This window comes from Neltuma alba, unplaced genomic scaffold (assembly GCF_004799145.2).
Source record: "Neltuma alba isolate B1F8T4 unplaced genomic scaffold, ASM479914v2 tig00010399_pilon, whole genome shotgun sequence".
NCBI lineage: Eukaryota > Viridiplantae > Streptophyta > Magnoliopsida > Fabales > Fabaceae > Neltuma > Neltuma alba.
In genome coordinates this window covers 1-20,038 of record NW_021635302.1, presented here as the reverse complement: position 1 = coordinate 20,038, position 20,038 = coordinate 1, and positions in this window count along the sequence as shown.

Below are 20,038 nucleotides of genomic sequence, written 5' to 3'. Positions count from 1 at the left end.
CTATTAAACTTTTAAGTTTGTGATCAAACTTTTTCATTTGTTTAGAATCATATGGTCTCTAAAAATAAGCTCAATTTAGGTCATTTTTATCCCTTATAAGTACCAATCTTGTTTATTATACCATACCAATGCATGGGAATCCTTTATCATATAAAACACCAATGATTATACTTCATCTACATTATACATCATAAAGTAGCCATTGAGTCACCAAAATATAATTGTTACACATTACATACTTTTAGCCAAAAGTCCTTAGCTAGCTTAAAACAAGTAGTCTTCAAGCTATTGCCACATCCTTACCCTTTCTTTTTTGCATTTCCAGCCCCTAAATGGTTTTGATTTAACGATAATGGGAGTGAAATTTCATAGAAATCTCAGTAGCAAAGAACCACAATTAAAATATTAAGCAAGCAGGGCATGTTAAGCTATATGTCACATACTATTTACATGTTATCAATCGATGTTCATTTCATGGAAAGGGAGCAAAACATCATACCAATAGGCAACTCAACAATATACATGGCCAAATACAAGGAGTCAAGCACATCATCATATATCTAGCTTTACCACATGATGGCATACAAACAAACAACAACACACTGTAACAAACTATGCAAGCTAACGTCAATTTGAAAGTTCTATGCTATCTTTCCTCAAGTTTGAATTTTTGGCCTCTTGCCTTTCCTTTTGATTCTCCTTGTATCCTTGTGTAATGTCTATCAATCATGCATAATGATACTTCATATTACTACTTAAATCAATATAAAATATTAATACATACCCTTTAACCCCTTTTTCTTTGGTTTTAAGAGCCATTGTTTCCTTGTTGTTTTTGCTAACTTTCTTAAGTCATTCATACACAATTTTGCATGTGGAATTCATATATCTATTTAGTTTTAACAAAATCCATCTCCTTCTTATCCAACAATGCTTGGCCAAAAGTTATAGGGTTTAGGGGTTCAAAATTTCATTTCCAATTTTAATACTTCAAAACACTTTTTCTTGGTATTTTCCTACACAAAATCACATTCTATACAATATGAAAGCATCAAATTAACTCAAATCAAATCCGAATCCTAATTCCCAGCCTTGGCCGAAACATGCTCTAAGTGTTAGGGAGTTCGATTTTGTTCAAGAATCAACATAGAGTTTAATTTTTCTACTCTTTCCAATCCTTAATCCAAGTTTTCATTTCCATTCAACCTTCCTCTATTTTTAAAAATTTGGCAGTAGCATACCAAGAAAATTTTGTCATCTAAACCAATCCAAAACTTGTTCTAACTATGCTAAATAACTTTCCTAATTGAAGTTTAAGTTTACCTTGATAGAGCTCTTGAATTTTCTTAAGGTTTCTTGCTCTTGAACTTGCTTTCTTCTTCTTACTTTAAAGCAAATTTGGTGGCCAAACCTTCCCTTTTTAACTCTCCAAAGTAACCGCATTGTGTGTCTTGAGGGGGTATTTATAGACAAATTTTTAAGCCCTACTTTCCCTCTTTTACCTTTGGGAAATCAACTAATTCCAAAGTGGCACTCCAAAAATCTGGTTCAACTTGATTTTGCCAAGTGTCACGCCAAGTATGTGATTATAATTTAAATCATGTGTTAAAACTTATTATTTTAATCTCTCTTCTTACATAACAATCTTGCAAATGCCAAGCATGTCCTAGGGCTAAATTTTACGCCACATACAGCAGAAAAATAGGAGAAAATGTTCCCTCTCATAGCTTATTAACATTCCCCTATTCAATTATCCTGTATCAGATGAATTTTTCTTAGATCCTGCATAATTCAAAGCTTCTAAGAATTCATTCCTTTGCACCAAAACCTTCCTTTTAATGTAGGGATGTTTCATGATTTTTTTCAAATTTCAATTTGCCTCACAATACTTTATATTCAAGTTTTTCCTGAAATTGGTGTTTTATCGACAAGAATTCAGCTTTAAAATATCTTAAAATTAACCTCTTCACTTTCGATAACACCTTAGCTTTTGACCTTTTTTCACATCAAATAGAAGTAATTAGAATCACTCATTAAGTCTTTAAGTTGGGAAAATTTAAATTTCATCATAATTATTCTTTGGTTACTATTCATTATAACCTTAAAATTGGCTTAAATTTGAAAAATCATAACTAATTGAATGATCTTAAAGGGAAAAATACTCTTTGGTTATGAATCCATTACACTTGTGCCCAGTTTTCATGTAAACATGCACTGTTCATATGTGTGTTAAGTATGGTGTGGATTTGTGTGAATGTTTGTCATGTTCATGTGAGCATTTTACCAAATTGCACTCATTAAAAGGAAAGATACATATAATCCATCCTAATTATACAATTGTGATTTATGTGACTTCTAATACTTAATTACCCTAGTTCTTATCGCTATTAGTGAAACATTCTCCCATTTACCCCCTTTTGTACGTGTCTAGAATTGTTATAATTCAAGCGGATCACGAAACAAGCCCGTAGATTAAAAATTTAAAAATTAATTCTGAGGTTACTATTCACCGATAAATTCCAGATTTTTAGTCTAACTTTGAAATTTCATAACTAATTATGGAAAAATATTATTAAGGTTATCTAAGTTTCTATTTAAAGCTATTTCAATTCTCTAAGGGAAAAAATATAAATTTGGACTTAACCTTTCTTAGTTAGTACAGTTAATTTATAGAAGTTTACTATTCATTTAGTAAAAACTGTACTTTCTAGTTTTTCTATTCTAAATTTAAGCAGTCATAACTCTTATCACTCACATCTATTTTAAGTAATTCACCACTTGTTTTAAAAGCTTAGGATGTGTATTTAAGCATGCCAAATTTCATGGGCAGATTCAATTGTTTGCCTCACTTCCACCCTACCACAAATTTGTAACTCATTTAGGGATAATTTATTCCCCTTATTTGCATTAATAATTCATATTCATTTATTTCTTTGCATGCAATATTTCTAACATTGCATAATTTATTCTCATATATTAACATGCTTTATCATCTATGCCACCATCATTATTTAACTTTACATAATATCATTAGCACTATCATACATATGGACATAATATAACATAATACATTTCCTTAATTCTTTTCCTCTTTCCTTTTGCTTCCATTTCATGTACCCTTTTACTTGCTCATTAACACTTGTTAGGATTGGTTAAGGGAGGGTGAGATTCAGGAGAATCTCAATAGCAAACATTACCCATATGTATGCAAGACAAATGCTAAGTAAATGACATACTTGGGTCTCATGCTTTCATGCTTATAAAATGATATGATTTAATGCTCAATGTTTCATTCACACATGCCCATGGAATATATAAGAAATAGAGCAACATTCTTATTTTCTAAATCATCATCAAGCAAGATCAACACTCAAGCATACATATCAAGCACACAATAAGGGCAAGTTCACTACCTTGTGTCTTTAAGCTTTCTCTTTTGTTCCCTCTTGCTCCCTTTGCCTCCGACCATTTATATTACTTGCTCAATATTTGCATTTCCCTTTCTTAATATGTCATGGCCCTAAATACATTAGCACACAATGCCATTCACTTATTAGAGTCATGATCACTATCAATATTAAGATTTCACTCTCGTTAAACCACTCTGACTTCTAACTTTTGATCCTTAATTTCCAGTCTTTCTAAAATCAATTTCACATGCTATTCCCTCATAATTTTACATATAGAATCTATTTCCAAACTCAAATTAAACAAAATCGAACTCTTTCTCCTTCAAGTCAACTTGGCTAAGACATATATGCTTTAGGGTTTAAAATTTCATTTTCAATTGCAAAGCTTTTGAATTTGCTTTCTTACCTTTACCCCATATAATTTTTAGTTTAAACACATTAGAAGCATCAAAATCATCAAAATCTAACCCTAACTCATACTCCAGGTCTAGCCAAAATATTACATATAATTAGGGGAAGTTAGATTCATTCCAATTTCATTAAAAAAAAACCATTTGATTTTTACTCTTTTCTAACTTCTAAACATGATTCTATCATCAATCACTTTTACATAGCTTAATCAATATTGGAAAGCACCTGTCCTTAGGGTTTCACACTTCGACAACTCATTAAAAACCATAGCCAAGCTCAACAAGACAAAGAGCAACTTAAACTACGTCAAAAACCATAACCTTACGTTGTCTTGAAGGTTGGATTTGCCTAGGACTTTACACTCTTCTTCTTCTCCCTTTTCCACTTGATAATTTCATGCTCCCCTTGCTCTTCCTCTCTTGGCCATACAAACACACAAATGGGAAGGAGAAAGGGATATCTATAATGATAGAGTTACCATTTACCTTGGTAAATCTAATTTACCTTTACCATAATACATGTCTTCACTTTACACTTGTTGTCTTATGATTTTGCCAAATCTACTCCTTAGGTGTCTTGCTCATGTTTTCCTTCTTCAAGATCATGCCACCTGCATGCCACTTGCTCACACATGGGGGGAAATATAATATTTTATGAAATAATTTCATTTCTTCCAAACATGCCCCTTAACAAATCGTATTATTCCATCCATATTCTTCTAATCATTTTTGGATTAAAATAGGGATGAAAATAGGGAGAAATTCGTGCTCTCTCTCACCATTAACTATTCCTCCACCTATTTTATAATTTTATATTGTATTGGGTACTTTTTCAGGTATTGACTTACTCGGTAACCCTGGGACATATTCTGGCACCCTTTTCTCATCCTAAATAACTTCACATTACATTACATAACATGCATAAAAAGGGAGTAGTGCTCTTCCCTTTGTTCTTTCATTAAAACATTTAATAATATTTATTTTTAAGTAAACTCGACTAAATTCTTTCTACTGTTCCATGACTTCAAGAATCTGTCTCTGGGTTCCAATACTATCTTTTTATCATAGGAAATTTCTCTAATTTTTATTAGGTTAAAAGTTAACCCATAGACAGTTTATTTTGACTTTCTCCAGATAATATATAAATAGGTTTTAAATTCTGTTAAAGCCAACCTATTTGCTTTTTGGGGATAAAATCATTTTTAAAACGTGTGTTAATTTCTCAAGTATTATTTTCCATCTTTCTGCAATTATCTAAGGCCTTCTCATATTTTAAATAATTCAATTTTGGCTAATATTCATAATTATCTAAGGCTTTAAATTCTATTAAAACTAACCTATTTGCTTTCTGGGGACAAAATCATTTTTAAAACATGTGATAATTCCTCAAGTATTATTTTTCATTTTTTTTCCAATTATCTGAGGTCTCCTCATATTTTAAATAATTTAATTTTGGCTAATATTTATAATTAGCGAAAACCCCGGGAATTTCATCAATTTGCTTTAAGAGTATTTTTGTTATTTTTAGCCTCATACAAGCTTTAGAACCTTATTTTCCATTTTTCTAGAATTTTTGGGCATAGTTTCCATCACTACCTTTTTTCGGCCTGAGACTTTCTGAATTTATGATTAGGTCCTTGTTGTGGTTAAGCCTTAGGGATCATCTCACTGAGGTTCCCAACACAACCTTTAGCCCTTAATCATCTCTAATTCCTATATTCAAGCTCCTGAGAATTCATCAGAGTCTCTAACTTGTCTATCTCGTGGTTTTAGGAAACTTTTACTTTGTGATTTCATCCCTGAGAATCTTCTCATCCTTCCACGGAACTTTTGGAACTCCTGCCAAAAGGGTTATAGTAGTTTGCCCATTTCAGGCTAATTCTAGTACTTTTAGGCCCAAAATTTGAGATGTTACAGTTAGGACATTGAATGTTCAATATTAAGTTTCTTTGGATGTGACTTTAAGTGAATCTATTGATTGTTCAATTTCTAAATAAACATAAATAGGAATGAGAGATGAGCCGATGAACTTGCCTTAAGTAATGAATAAGTAGAATCATTTGAATAATAAGTAAATTCCCCAAGTAAGAATCCAAGTCTAGTGTGTAAAGTCCAATCTCAAGAGATCCACCATCCCATTGCATTGATTTCATGCCAACTTATCTTTTTATCCCAAAGAAAATCCCAAAACATTGTTTTTTCATTGCATAGAACTTGGGATAAAATAGGCTAGGTGACCTATCAAGAGCCTATGGCCTAGCCTATTTAAAAATAAAACGACTCAGGCATCCAAAAAGGCTTGTTTACCTTAATAAGCCAAGCATAAGCTCTATGAGAGGCTTATTAAGCCTGTCAAGTGGCTTGAGCCTGCTATAATTTTAGTTAATAGTTAATTATTTTACTACCCCTAGGTTTTTTCATCACATCAGACTAAACATTCAACCCATTCCGGAAAGAAACCTAGTTGCTCACTTGCTCTTTGCTATTATCTAGCCTAACTGCTTACTACCTAATCTCCATTCTCTTACCTAACACCCGAAACCCCTTTCACCTCCTAAACCCTTATTGTTTGTCCAACCTCCATTTTTGTCATAGCCTAGACTGAAAGATCCTGGCTCATGCTTTTCTTCCTATACAAAACTTTGTTAAACCTTGTCTTCCTTGTATGAAATTTTGGTGAACAAGATGGCCTCTTTTCTTTTGGTGAGAACCCTAAATGACATTTTATGGTCGTAAGGAGCTTGAAGAGTGACAAAGTGCCTAGAAGTTATTTTCATTGCTACTTATAGATATTAGCTCTCAATATCTCATTTTGTGTGATAAGAGAAAATTGAAGAAGAGAAGAAAAAATCAGGCTAATTAATCCTTACTTCCAATCCGTGTTGCTAGGTAGGTAAAGTTCCTTTTTCTAGTCAAGTGAGTATCATTGTTAACACCTTTAAACTATCATCGTTAAGGTGTTTGATTGATTATTACTACCCTTCTTACCATCGTCTTTCTAAATATTCAATGATTTATCATTGGAATTTAGTTTTTAGGAATTTCCATAAACTTACCAAAAGCCTTCATCTTTCCTCTCCCTTCAATCCAATCATCACTTCAGAAAGGCTAAGGCTTTTTGGCTCCTCAACGAGATTCACACTGATTGTTCCTAGTTTTTATGCACTAAACAACAATGGCTTTTAAAGAAACCCTGCTTCTTACAGAGATTTTAATTGGGTAGGACTGCCTTTTTTAAATTGCAATTACTGTAAGAGATTTTAATATATTAGGACTACAGATAGATTTGATTAGATTATATCATATGTTATATTTTAGATAATTTGAATTGATTTGTTATAATTTTGTATTGATTTATACAATTATGGCTTTTTTTAGGCCTATTAGAAGCCTTTAAACATACTAGCTTTTTAACAAGTTTCAAGACAAGCCAGGCCTTTGCATATGCTAGGCTTATTAGAAAACAAGGCCTATGACAAGCCACAGACATGGTTCGGGCCAATGCGAGGAGAAGTACCAGAATTTGTCACATTTTGAAAAATTTCACTTGTATGATGAGGGTCAATGCAAAGAGATGAAACAAATTTTGATGTGAAACCTGTAACATCCAGACTTTTGGGCCTAGAAGCATCAAAAATAGCCTGAATTAGATAGGCTATCAGACCCCTGTGAGCAAAAGTCCTAAAGATGAGAAAGGAAGTTAAAGCAGTTTCAGGGACTAAACTGCAAAGTAAAAGTTTTCAGGGACTCGAGTATAATTAAAGTTAGAGGCTCCAGTAAAGTCTCGAAGGCCCAAAAGAGAAAAGAGACTAGATACAGGCCAATGGGTAAGTTAGAAACCTCAAAGAGATGGTTCTATGAGGTTAGGCTTAAGCAGGGGTAAAACCGTAAATTCAAAAAGTTATGACCAGCAAGGGCAAAAATGGAAGAGTGTACAGAAAATTCCAAGAAAATCCCAAAAAAATGGGAAATAATATTCTAAGACTCTTCTATGAAGAGAAAAGATGAAAATACCCCTGAGGCAGCTTAAATGGAATTTATGAGGTTATGATCGGTAAAAAGTATACCGTTTGAGGTAATTATTTGAAATAGCAAGAGACCTCAAAAGTGTATACAAAAATGAGGTTAAAGGGTTGAAAGGTTGTACTAATTTATAAAATTAGTCCCGCAACCAAAAGGCCAGTAGAGTGGCTTTAAGAAATTAAAGAGCCGGTTTTGCCGATAAAAGGGTATTTTAGTAAATGCATTTTATGCAAGGCTTAAAGGAAGTGTTATGGCCTAAGAAAATTCATAGATACCCTCTAAAATTAAAGAGAATTTATGGATCTGACAGAAAATAATTACAGAGGCCAGAGCACTGTAATTAGAGAAAAGAAGTTAAACCCGGAGTAAAAGTGCACCGATAAAGTATTAATCAGAGTCTTGCACTTTACTTGGGCCACAAGTCGCCACTTGTCAAGCCTTTAATGGATGGTAATTAAAGCTTTCCAAGTGTCAAGCTACCAATGGAGAGGATCTTGACTTTGGAATTTAATTACATTATGATTTAAGTTAATTAAGAGAGAGGATTAAGATTAAGTAGGCTAATGACACTTGGCATAACATTAATGATGGTTGGTGGGATATTTTGAACACATTAATGAGCTCATCTCTCCCCTAAATCAGATGGGAATTTCGTGCAAGGCATGAAGAGAGGGAAAAAGAGAGAGTTTTGAGGGAAAACCAAGAGAAAGGCATCAACTTTGGTCATACAATCAAGGTTCAAGGTGAGTTCTTGGCTCTAGATGTGTTCTTGCCTTGGTTTCTTTCTCTTTTATAGTTGAAAATATGTCTTCTCTCCCTTTTGATGGCTGGTCGAAATGGTTGATGAGTGGGGAAGGGAGTTTGGTTGTTAGATCTTGCTAGAACACCTCAAAGTATGGTAGATCCAAGTGGATCTATGTGAAAATTGGAAGAATTACGTGCTGATTTGATGGCTTTTTCGAATTAGTTACTGTTCATATCTGGTTCTGAAATTTGGCATGCTTAAAGTACACTCTATGAGCTTTAAATCCATAGGTAGAACACTTCATTTGGATATGTGTACGATTTATGGTGATTTTTCAAAGTTAGGGTTGAAATCTGGAAACAGTGTTAAGCTTTTGAAAGGGTGTCGAGTTCCGTACACTTCTGGTACTGTTCGGCGTAGAATTAGTTCCTGAAAACATTTTTCCTTTAAATTTAACTTAATTATCTTTCAGTGAGACTTTGAAGCACTCAATTTGGATTTTTTTAAATTTAATTATGAATTTTGAAAGTTGATCAAAAATTCTGGAGATTCTGCGTGAACAGTACCGCGAACCAAAATTTCCAGATTTGGTATTCTTGAATCTAAAACCATCTAAAGTGGTCCTAATTGATAGGAAATAGATCATAAGGATGTAAAATGATAAGATTTATATTAGAAAAGTTAGAAAGAAAACCCTAAGACTAAGAGAAAGGGGTTGAGGTTCAAGAAAGCTAGTCTTGAACTTTATGTAATCTAATGGTCCTAATGGATTGTGTCATCATTATGGTTATGTTTAGGACCTTTGAAACATCCAAGAGGATGTTTAGTGATGTTGATCGAATGCCCACATGGTTGGAAAGTCAAGGGAGTCAAAGGAAAAGTAAGAGGAAAGCTTGAGGTGCAAGGTAGTGAACTTACCATTTATGTGCTTGACATGGTATGCTTATGTGTTGGTTTGTATTTGTTGTTTGAATGATGTTGTGACATGATGATTGTTGCTAGAAATGCTGTTTTTAATATGTTCCCATGGCCATGCATTTTTATACCAAGCATAAAGCATGATGGCATGTCACTAGTTAACTTAAGTTTATGAAAAACTACATACCATACACTAGCATCCATCTTGTGCATGTATGTGGTAATGTTTGCTACTGAGATTCCCCCGAATCTCACCCCCTCCCTAACCAACCATTTAGGTCAAATCAATGATGGGCACTAAGGGCATGAGAAGCAAGGAGAAGAAGTGGAGAATTATTAATGCTAATGATTGATGTTATTATTCAATGTATAATTCTCCTATGTTGTAAGTTATGTTATGAATGCCATCAATTCAATGTATGTGCTTAGGATGTTTATGGCATGAATGAAAGTATATGAGCATGAATGGGAAAAAGTAAGCCCATGTTAGGTATGCCAAAGAAATAAAAAGAATTAAAGTAAAGAGATATTAAGGGATAAAACGTAGGTCCTGAAGCAGTTAATTTCAAGCTTCAGTTCGACCTATCATATGAATGAGTTAAGCTACGGAATTTGGTGCACTTATAGTGCACATCCCAAGCTTTAAAATGAGTGGTAAATCACATCATTTGGATGTGTATACAATGAGATATGAATTTTCGAAGTTAAGGCACAGAATCTGGAAAGTCCAGATTTTACCAAATGAATAGTAATTTTAATCCAATAAACTGTACGTTTTCAGTGAGGATGAGTTCAGTTGAGTATTTTTCCCTTAAAGAGCATTGAAAGAGCTTTCCGTAGAATTTTGGAACACCTCCATACGATTTTTCTAGAATTAGTTATGATTTTTTAAAGTTGGACCTGTAATCTGAAAACTCGACAGTGAACAGTAATTTCCCGAAAATTAACGTCCAAATTGAAATTTTTAAGTTTAAGACCATCCAAAGTGGTTTAGAATGGTTCTAAATGACTGCTAAGATACTATATAAGTAAGGTGTGACAAAACCTCGATAACATCCAGGCTGGTATTTTCGTAATTATCGATCTAAGAAGGGCAAAAAAAAAATTTGAGAAAAATTCTAGAAAATTCCTAAAAAAGGAGAAAAATATAAATTATAGGTATTGAAAACTCAATTGAGGCCTAAAAAGTGAAATTATTGTGAAAATAAATTATTACGGAATTTCTGGTAAACGAATGTTTTTCGGGAAAATATTAGAAAATCAGAGGAAAATAATTATTTTAATTAATTAGAGGCCTCAATAAATTTGGAAAAGAAATGGATAAATCATCTAAATATTTATTTGAATTTATAAAATTATTTTTAGGCTTTGGAAGTTTAGGAATTAATTTTAGAAAATTTATTTTCCCGCAGTGATATCGAAAAAGGCCTAATCAGAGAAAATTCAACATAAATACCTAGAGGTGGCAAACAATTTTGAAAATTTTCAGATCATGTTTTCATATTAAAAGTTGAATTATCATGGAGAGAAATGAATTTTTGGAGGTCTTAAAAAATTATAGAATGTTACTAGTGAATAATAACAGATAAAGTTTCAAATTAGTTTGATATTTTATTTTGGATTGTGGGTCATCTTTTTGGACCAGCCCAAATCATTTGTGTGGCCCACATTGAGCCCAATAAGGGCCTAATATCGTTGCCTTGCTCCCTACTTCAAGAATTAACTAAAATAAATGCAAAATTAAGGGATAAATGCTTGGAAAATCTAGTAATTGTCCACTTGTTCAAATCTGACTTCTTCTAGCATTTGATAACTACCCCATAACCCCCATGAGGTGGCAAATTTCAGCCAACAGGGAGAGGGAAGGCAGATAAGATTTTTCTATATATACCACTTTGGAAAATACAAATAAATGTTGGAAAATTGGAAAAATAAGGGGAGACTCTGTCACTGTAGCTCTAGCTCCATTTGGCCAAAATTCTCAAGTGTTTTAGGCAAGGAATCATCCAACTTACATCAAGAAAGTATCAAGGTATGCTAAAACCCTCTTCTCCCCAAGTTTCAAGCTAATTATACTAGAGTTTTGGCTTGAAATCTCTTGCCAAAATGCTAGCTCTTTTCAGTTTGAGTATGTAATGGTTAGGGAAGGATAGAAACCTTAAATATCAAGCGGAATAAGTATGTATAAGTGTTGTATTGATTGATTTTTGGAAGAAAACCAAGTTAGGGTTTAAGAGCAAGAATTCGGCCAGCTATTGTTCACGCAGAAGCAAATTATTTTGGCTTGATTTGATGATTCCAATGGGTTAAGAGTGTGTTTTTGGGTAGGGATATGTTTTTGGGGAGTGTTTAAAATCATTGAAATCAAAAATAGAATTTTTAGAAGTTATATAGCCCTATTTGGCCATAGTGATTTCAAAGGGAAGGAATTTGATTTTCAAAATCTGATTCCATATTTGAATTCCTAATGAAAAATTGTATAGAAATGAATCATGAGATTATTGATTCTAAAGGAAGAATTATTTTGTTAAAAATTCAAGAAAAAGGGGGAAAATTGTTAAGTTCAAGTTAAAGGATCCTATTTAAGTTGTTTAGTTATTAATATAGACTATATTATACTTGATTTAATAGGCTTTGTGAGGAGGAGATAGGGAGAATCATTATCCCTTAAGGAGACCAAGTTAATCAAGTGATAAAAGGTAGCTTTGAATTATAATTTGATTGTTTATCTTACTTGTTTAATATGATTTGTTGTTGCTTTAATGATATGTTGAAAAGTTGTATAATGCTTTAATAAACCTTATATCAAGTTGTAATGAATTTGGTTGGTAATATGATGCAAATTATATCCTTATGACATGACTTAATGTTGAAACATTGAGTGGTAGAATGCCTGAAGGGTATGGAAAAGGAAAAAGGAATATAAATTTCAAGAAAGAAGTGATTAGGGGATAAAATTGCCTAAGTTAGGGGCAAAATTGTGACACATAAAATAATAAGCAAGTGATGAAATTTGGACCTGAGATTTTGCAAGCAGATAGATCTTATTATTTAGCTTAAAATCAAGTGGTAAACCATCTAATTTGGAGTTGTGTGCTAAGAGTTATGCCCTTCCAAAGTTGGACTAAAATCCTGAAAATTCAAAAATTGACCATATGAGTAGTGCACCTTGTCAAATTTTCTGGTGCTATTCTAGATAGAATTGAGTCCAATGAATATTGTTCCTTTATAGAACTCTTAGCAAGCTTCGTATGAAAATTAGAACCACCTCATTTTGATTTTTCTAGAATTAGTTATGAATTTTCAAAATTGGCCCAAATTCGGATGAACAACGTACGGACAAAATTAAATGTGAAATTTTGAAGTTGAAATTTTTCATTCGGAAATGTCGGGAATACATTATAATAGTTCCAATTGATGTATAATAGGGTAATAAAGGAGGTGTTACAGAATTACCCTGAAATGGGCAGGCTACTAGACTCCTTTTGGCAGGAGTTCTAGAAATTTCCTGGAAGGACGGGAGGATTCCTAGGTAATAAACTGTAAAGTAAGAGTTTTGTGAAACTATGAGACTGGCAAGTTAAAGACTTCGATGAAGTCTCAAGAGCTCAGTATAAGAATTGGAGATTATGAAAGGCCAAAGATTGTGCTAGGAGCCTCATTGAGATTATTCCTAAGGCTAAACCTGGATAGGGACTTAATTGTAAATTTGGAAAGTTTCGGCTGAAAAGGTCAATGATGGAAGTATGCCTGAAAATTCTAGAAGAATCCTAAAAAATTCTTTAAAAAAATGGTAAATAAGGTCTTGAGGCCTGTATGGGGTTAAAAAAAGTAAAAATACCCTTGGAGCAAATTGGTAAAATTCCTTGAGTTTTGGCTAATTATGAATATTAACTGAAATTGAATTATTTAAATATGAGGAGATTTCAGATAATTAGAGAAAAATGAGGGATAATACTTTAGAAATTATCACAGGTTTTAAAAATACTTTTACTCTCAGAAAGCGAAGCAGTTGGATTTAACAAAATTTAAAGCCTATATACAATCTAGGGAAAGTTAAAATAAACCGTCTATAGGCTGACTTTTGACTTGAAAAAAATTAGAAAAATTTCTTATAATGAAAAGGTAGTGTTGATACTCAGAGACAAATTTTTCGAGTCATGAATCAATAGAAAGAATTCAATCAAGTTTACTCTGTAATAAATATTATTAAATATTTTAATGAAAGTACAAAGGGAAGAGCACTACTCCCTTTTTATACATGTTATAAATGCCATATTGACTTATTGTGATGAGAAAAAGATGCCAGAATATGGCCTAGTGATACCGAGTAGGTTAGGACCTGAAAAAGTACCCGTTATAGTGTAAAATGGCAAGATAGGTAGAGGAATAGTTAAGAATTTGATTATGCACGAACTTCCCTTCGTTTTTCCTCCCTATTTTATTGCCAAATTGATGTAGGAACGTGGAAGAGATTAGATGATTTCTTAGTTGGAAGAAGAATTAAATATTATATAGTTAACACATGAAAATATTAGAAGTACACATGGCAGTAATTAAGAGTATCCACTTAATGAAAGGGTTGGAATGGAGGGTGGAAGATCAAGCATAAAGCCATGGGATTTGTACAGCTAGGAAAGAGTTAAAATGGATGGTTAGATCATGAGCCACACAACCCTTGTAATTTTGATCAATTTCAAGGACCAAGTTCTAATTAGGTATTATACACACCATTCCCTCCCATTCATTGCAATATTTTTGACTAAGAGAGGAAAGGGGAGGTGGAGACCGAAACTTATGGAGGAAAGAAGGAGAAGAGGAACAACAAGTGGTTCCATGTAAGTCCAAGCTCCAGAATAAGGTATGATCATGATTTTTGTTGTAGTCCATGCTTTCCTACTTCTATCTAAGATTGGCTTATAGATTTTACTGAGTTTGGAGAGGATAAAAACCCATGATGAGATGTTGTCCAAATCTAGATTAGAAGAGGAAAGAATTGATTGAAGTTAAATTAAGGATTAAAGGCTAGAAGAGAACAAGAATCTAGTCGTTAGGTGATGAATTTGCAAGAAATTCCATTTCTCTCCTAACTTGTGTAATTTTTGGCTAGACCTAGGGTTTAAGTTAGAGCTGGAATTTAATGATTTTGATATCTCCAATGTGTTTTAAAATGAAAAATTATGTGAGGTAAAGGTGAGAAAGCAAGTTGGAAAAATTGGAATTGAAAATGAAATTTTGAGCCCTAAGACTCTATATTTCAGTTAGATCAGTTTGAGTAGGGAGCAGTTTGTTTTTTATTAATTTGAGTGTGGAAATGAATTCTATATGCAAAATTATGTGAGAATAGTATGTAGAATTAATTTTACAAAGATTAGAATTAAAGCTCAAAAGTTAGAGGCTAAAGTATGTTAAAAAGCAAAATATGAATGTCATTGATTCCATAGCTCTAATAAATGAATGGAAATGATGTGTTAATGTGATTAGGGTCATGTGACATCAAGAAAAATGAATGATAAAGGTTGATCGAGCAAACTTGATGGTTGGAAGGTTGATCAAGCGACCTTGATGGTTGGAAGTTAAGGGAACAAGAGGAAAGATTGAATGTAAAGGCTAAAGATAGCAAACTTTACCTTACTCTTATATGCTTGGTATTTGCTTACATGTATGGCATGTTTGTATGTTCATGTGATTTTATGAACTCATGCATTGTGAATGTGAATCTGTTTAAAGTATACCATAGGCCTATGTATTTTATGATACATGTATGATGAATTTATGTTATAAAGATGTCAAACATGTCATTATGTTATAAAGATGTTAAGTTGCAAGCATGTTATGAATGTCAAGCTTGCCATATATGTTTGGGTAGTTATTGTTTGCTATTGAGATTCTCTCAAATCTTACCCTCCCTTAACCAACCATAATAGATATGATATGCAAAGAAAGAGAAATGCATAAAGGAGAACAAAGAAAAAGAGAAGAAGGTGATAATTGAGCTTATATATTTAATGTAACCTTTATGTCAATATATATATATATATGAACATGCCTCTTAGTGTAATGTGATAATAAATTATGATGATGGCATGTAAGATTGAATATAATGATGCATGAGAATGAATTATGCAATATTTATTAGTGGCAGTTTCACCCAAGAGGGGGTGAATTGGTGATATATAAAAAATTTGACTTTATAAAATGAACAACTGAATAACACAAATAAAGCAAGTTTAGAAGGGTTTCATTGAGGATGAACAGAAGCAGAACACACAGGAATTTATACTGGTTTGGTCTCAACCACTTGACCTATGTCCAGTCCTCAGAGCACCTTTGAGTTTTTCACTAAACCCTAACATTCAATGTGTCACATCCAGTAATATGGTAATTAAGAATGAGGATGTTCCTAAATATTCAAGGGCCAAGATGATAAGGAGAAATAGAAGAGTTATGGTGCAAAATAATTATTATGATTTTCCGAATCAATTATGTAAAGTTTGACCAATTAAGGAAAGTTGGTCAAAAATAATTATGAAAAAATATTTTTAAACCTCAAAAAAATAAGAAAAATAAGGATAATATTCTTTGAGAATTATATGAGGTTATATAATTGGTTTTATGACCAAATTACTCTTAGAGAAATTACAAAGGAATTTAAGGGCGATTTAGGCTAATTTAAGGCCTTTTATTTGGAAAATTCCAAAGAAATTTGAAAGGGAATAAAATCTGAAGAAAAATTCCTATGATACCCCAAGAAATTATAAAAGATTATGGAATTAAAAGGAGACCCTCAAATATCTATGATTTTTCCTAATTATTCGAAAAGTGGAAAAATCACTAAAAAAGAGGAAATTAGTTTTCTTTTTATTTAATTATTGAGCAATTGATTTTGAGACAATAAGGGCATTTTGGGAAGAGAAAAATGAGGAGAATATTTATGGATCTGACAGAAAATAATTGCAGAGGCTAGAGTACCGTACTTATAGAAAAGAAATTAAATCCGGAGTAAAAGTGCACTGATAAAGTGTAAATTAGAGTCTTGCACTTTACTTGGCCCATAAGTTGCCACTTGTCAAGCTCCTATTAGAGAGTAATTAAATTTTCAAGTGTCAAGCTTTAAGTGGAGGAGAGTTTGACTTTTGAAAATTAATTATAATTGAATTTAAATAATTAAGAGAGAGGTTTAAGACTAAATAGGGAGGTGACACATGGTATAGCAATTAATTGTGGTAGGTGGGTGGTTGAGATATTTGTTGGAGCATTTAGTGAGCTCTTCCCCTCCCCATTTTCAGATTTGAGTTCAGCCAAGAGGGGAAATGAGAGAGCAAGAGTGATCTTGAAGTGCAACCAAGGAGAAAACAACCATCTTGAATCAAGTAAACTTGGAGTTAAGGTTAGTAGATGATTCTAAGTTATTTCTAGCTTGATTATCTTAAGTTGGATGGTTAAAATTTATGGTTCTTCCCTTTCTTTTATGCTAGCCCGAAATGTAATGATGTACATGGGAGAAAGTTTTTTATTGTTAAACAAAGCTAGAGACACTAATTTAAGGTCATTTCAAGTGGTTTTATGTGTTTTTGAAAAGATTTTATGGTTGGTTCTCTAAAGATATGATTCAGCCAAGATGAGAATCCTAACCTAGGATGAGATTTTCAAAGCTTTGATGCTTCCATTGTGTTCAAAATGGAAAACGGTATAGGATAAACCTAAAGAACAAGTGTTGGAAGTAATAGAATCAAAGATCTGATTTTTGAGAACTGAAACAATCTTCCTAAATAAACCGAAAAACTTAACCTTTTTTATAGTAATTTTAAGAAATAGCTTTTTATAACAAAACCATGCTAAATACGAACCCAAATTATATCACAGTCATCTACACTAACTAACTATATCATAATGTTATCCGTGATAGAAAAGAGAAGTACCCAATCATACATCCTATTACGGATAAAAGAACTTTTCTTAACTCATTCAAATACAACCTATGTAAGAAATGATCAATCTCATCTAATATGGTTACAAAACAACATATAATATAACTCATAGATCAAAATATTAAGAATTAAATGATAAATTCATAAACAAATCACATGCGATCCTAAGCCTCTGGCCACTACCAGCAGGCATATCACAACAGTACAACTCAAAGGATATAACACATCATAATGCATGAATCAATTAAACACAGTTTATCCTAAGGTGGCAATATACAAGATACAACATAACTCATAAATCGAAGAGACACTACAAGTCATGAATGTAGCTTTACTCCTTTTGACCTTCCCTGACGTCCCACCTCTAAAGCTTTCACCTGAAAAATGTTAAATAATAGGGATGAGACAATGTCTCAGTAACTAAAACCCTACCTATCACACACACTAACATAGACTAGTGAGGTGTCAGGTGGGATACACCGAGTTAAAAACAATCAATAGACATTTATTTAACAGTTAAACTCACAATAATCATATAAGTCGAATATTTCTGCCAATCTCATACAGCTGATAGTTTCAAAAGAGATAACATACTTTTCATTTATTCAAAAGATATAAATATCAAATGAAGAGACCATGTCATATGAATTCCATGAACTCAAATCCATCCTTATATCCTCCTTATTTCCGCTGACTGGACCCATGGGCTAAGTTCTTTCCATTTGACTAGCTACTCTGATAAGCTCACCACTCAAGTGATATGGACTAGCCAAAGACCACAGAGCACTCGGTGGACCATGGGTCCCCCCTCGAAGAACTAGTGGGGTGTCGCAGTCCCTCGAAGAACTAGTGGACAATAATAGTGGCCAACCATAGAGCTCCGTATGGAGGCCGATACCACGTGGTAAGTATATGCATCTCAATAACTCCAATCATCTCCTTTCCCCACCCAAACTAGATGCACAGGGCTCAAAGTAACACATTTATATGCATAATCAACCGAATTCCAGAATAACACCTCATAGTCATAATCATTAATTTCTAACAATACAAACGATTTCAATCCTTTTCAAAACAGTATCCCACAAGACAGTTCATACAAAACATAATATATGTATACAAAATTTGTTATAAAATCACTTACCAACCTCATACCAATGCATGTAACAGATAGAAATTTAGTTACCTGGTCTCCTACTAATCAAGCACAAACGAGGCCCGTACTCAAAATGCCACAATATGGTTTATATCTACAATTGAAATTAAAACATTATTTCTATATTATTAGAGTAAACTACTCACAAATTTCTAACATTTAAGCTCCCTCTAATACATTCAGCTGTTACTCGAAATTCTAGCTCGAAAGGCTTTTTCTAAGGTTTGGGGTAAGAACATATATATGATGATTTATATTCAATTCCTAGGCTCCCTTAACTTACATTATCTTTAATTATTAAATTATATCATTTGAAGCACCAAATTCATAATCTAGATAGAGAACCCTCAATTTATAACTTATGTTCTATCTTCAAAAATTTAGACAGATAACCTCTTTATGAGTTACTTTATTCTTACTGTAGAAGTCTAATTATTGATCCAACCGTTGAATTTAATGTCTTACATGTCGCAAGACTACTCTCTAAAATTTGGGTTAATCCAACGGTGAACAAATTTAAAGACATTAATTTACTATCTAGTATTCTATCAACCAACTCTAAAAAATAAATGAAAAACGTACCTAATAACTTGTAACTAACAACACTGGATTGACGTCCAACCGTTTAAACTAACGAGTTTGAAGTCTAGGATCAGCTGACAAATTACAGCCGATTCAACGATTTACAACTCATAAACAGCACTTTACTGAGACTGTCTCAGTTTTGTGCGAAAATTATTTAATTCATATTTAACTCTTCCCTACCACCACCTATATATAGGCTCCTAGAGCTCCCTCTTCCATCATTTATTCCATGTGGGACTTCTTAACATTGCTATTTTATCCATCTTCCTATCATTTAATCAATGCGGGACTTCTTAACATTGCTATTTTATTCATTTTCTTATACACACACACACACACACACAAAATCATAATTATTTTAATTACATATATATATATTTAACCTCTACCTATGCTATAAAAATTTGTTTAAATATTAGATATATGAAAATTAGGATGTTACAAGAACCAAGCCTTAATGTTCGGCCAAACTGAATCTTGAGGAAGGAGATTTATTTTCTTAAATCCAAGTAGATATTTGGAATCTACATGAAAAATCATGTAGGAATGAACAAGAGAGAATTTTTAGGGCGTAAAGAAACAGACTCTAAAAATTCAAAAAACAAAGATGGAAGCTTTAAGGGGTTTTAGGAGTTACTTGAGCTTTGTTGTTAATTTTTTGTGTAACTTTGCTGCTCTTTTTGTGATTTATCATGATTAGGGTTTGTAATTGTGGAGAAGAGGAAGAAAGTCAAAGAATCAAAGAGTATTGGATTAAGGTAGTAAGATTTAATTAACCTTAATGTTGATTGTTGTATTGATTGCTATGCAATTTCATGTGCTATTCTATGGTTGAACTAAATGATGATGATGATGATGAT